We start from the raw sequence: 2764 nt of genomic DNA, 5'->3' as shown, positions 1-2764 counted from the left end.
CGGTTTGTAGCCAGCCGTTCTCAATACGCTATTTTTTATTCTCAATGGATGTAAGTCCTTGTTGTTCGGGCGTCAGTCACAGTTCTTTGAATACTGAGTATTCAGAGAACAGTGACTGACGCCCTAACATACTGAGTATTCAAAGAACTGTGACTAACGCCCGAACAGCAGGGTCTTACATGCATTGAGAATAAAAAAAAATCGCATTGAGAATGGCTACCTACTAGCCGAAATCTGGATTTGCATAATACGAGTAAAATCCAAATAGGGTGACTGATTGCTGCAGTCTGTGATTTATATGTCACATACAGTCGCTGAGTACATCCACTTTCCGAATGGAAGGTAACCTGAAAAGAAATATTGATACGCGCGCGTGGAAAAAGATACATACAGACGCCTACAATAATAATTTTAGTTTTACACTGACGTCCAAGTCAGCGGCATCCAAGTTCGTCCGAATCTCTCATCGCATCATTATTTGCTGTGATGTCTTGTTACATCATACCACGACGGTCAATCGGGAGATGGTCTATAGACTGAAGAATGTCGCTGAGTTGGCAAAAAAGCTGTTGTTTTCAGCCCGTACCATACTGATGATGACGGACTGAGCTACTTCTTCGACAGACTGGACTGAGATGACGAATGGTTCACCAGTGTGTAAGGTCATGAGATATTGAAGCACAAGCAAGACTAAGCCTGCACACGTGCGTAACATCAGCAAGGGAAGAAGAAGAAGAAGAAGGAGAAGAGGAAGTTAATTTCTTCAGACTGAAACTACAAGGAACACACACAAATAGAATAAGTACCTGTAGGATTACTAGAGTCAGATCTGGGCCACTGATTAGCCTCTGATCATCAATCATCATATTCATATCCGTTATATCACTTCATCTCTTGTGATACTGCCAGTATGTTGATGTTCCTCCGAGCACGTCTCAGACAGTAACAACATTTCGCTCCGAAAAACGTTGTATTTATAGCTGAAAACCACATTTATTTGTTCATTTCATCAAACAGCACTTGACCATGTTTACCTCAAGTCATGTGGTTTTATGTGGGATGACACCAGGTCGACGCTGGGTGTGGGCGACACTGCCTTACACCTCTTCCGCCAGCTTTCTTAAATGTAGGACAATATTTCACTGTAAGTGTGCATGCAGTTCCATCATAGGAGCGATGGTGGAATGCTACAAAACTCATGTGATGGATGAGAATATTATTTTGACGATGCCTATAGGACTGCAGCACGCCACGACCATTATCTGGGAAAACTACCCACGCCTCATTGCTGCTCTCCTATATACTCGTATGTGTGCGGGCAACAGTGAAAGCCGCAGGGAGCGACTGCGCGAATTTCATAAAATAACACGGGCAGTCTAGGCTTTGACCCTAAAAAATCCGCTGTTCGAGTTTGTGTAATCGTTTCCCACATTAAATAATTACTTCTACAGACACATAATAATACGCATTAGATCCCAGTCTATTAAACACAGCTCAGTCATGTGCAGTAATAGTTTTACGAAACGGGCTCTCTTGTAGACAGAGCGTAAAATGCGTTTCTGCAGCTTTGTTAACATTCGTTTTAGCGTTGACCAGTTTCACTTTATAGCAATAGTGCATTTGATTATTTAAAAAAAATGTGATGCATGGTGATAAACTCTTAAAAATTAAAGCCATAGGATGGTAACGGGCGCTGTTTGACCAACGGATAACAATATTGGATGGGGCTGAGGAAGAGAGAATGAGAGGCCTCTTCACTTCAGCAACGGCAGACCTAATCTTCCACACAGTGGCGATGTGATATGGACAGCAGTCGAGCTGAGAGCATCTCCTGACTCCTTTATCTCAAATGCGCTTTGAGTCCACAACTGATACTAGTGGAAAGATCAATCGAACCAACGGTATATAAAATGAGAGAAACGCCGATCAATATTATTACTCCATTCAAACAGGCCTTGGAAGACCCAACGGTAGCGACCGGCCGCCGTGTCATCCTCAGCCCAGAGGCGTCACTGGGTGCGGATATGGCGGGACATATGGTCAGCACACCGCTCTCCCGGCCGTTTTGTCAGTTTAAGAGATCGAAGCCGATACTTCTCAGTCAAGTAGCTCCTCAGTTTGCCTCACAAAGGCTGAGTGCACCCCTCTTGCCAACAGCTCTCGGCAGACCGGATGGTCACCCATCCAAGTGCTATCCCAGCCCGACAGCGCTTAACTTCGGTGATCTGACGGGAACCGGTGTTACCACTGCGGCAAGGCCGTTGATCGATCAATATTATTAGGTACTAACGTAATTCATGTAGATGAAATGTATCCTACCCATTCAGTGGTCAGAGACCCTTTATTCCCTATCAGCAATCTTCTCGCCACTTCATCTGTAGTAGCATCGATATGTGATCCATGCGTATCATTTTTTGTTGATGGAATCATATCACTTTATACTGCATTTAAATATTTTCCAACTCGAACTCGTATGTACTGAGAGAGCATTCCACAGCATTCAGAACACAAGTAAATAACATTAACGTTTCCTCTCGCACACAGAGCCGTGGGAGTATTACAGTTTCTTCTCGTATCCATGTGTCTCTAGAAAGCACCACTTTCCCACTATTGAAGCACATACGATGTCATTCACTCCCTTACACAGGGTGAATCATCTAAAAGCTGAGCTGCAAGTATTGCAGAAGTGGAAATACTATTGCTGTGCGATTTCCCACAGCATGGATTGGCAGTCAGGGATCCGTATTGTTAGCCAGTAAACAGA

The 2764-nt window shown here is 43.8% G+C and overlaps 1 pseudogene; it reads right to left on the bottom strand.

Moving 5' to 3' along the window:
* Positions 1-2148: 2148 nt before the first annotated feature.
* On the bottom strand, positions 2149-2266 carry LOC124723467 (annotated as a pseudogene).
* Between the last annotated feature and the right edge of the window lie 498 nt (positions 2267-2764).

This window comes from Schistocerca piceifrons, chromosome X (genome assembly GCF_021461385.2).
Source record: "Schistocerca piceifrons isolate TAMUIC-IGC-003096 chromosome X, iqSchPice1.1, whole genome shotgun sequence".
Lineage (NCBI taxonomy): Eukaryota > Metazoa > Arthropoda > Insecta > Orthoptera > Acrididae > Schistocerca > Schistocerca piceifrons.
The sequence above is the reverse complement of the archived record's forward strand: the minus strand, read 5'-3'. Positions and strand labels throughout refer to the sequence as shown.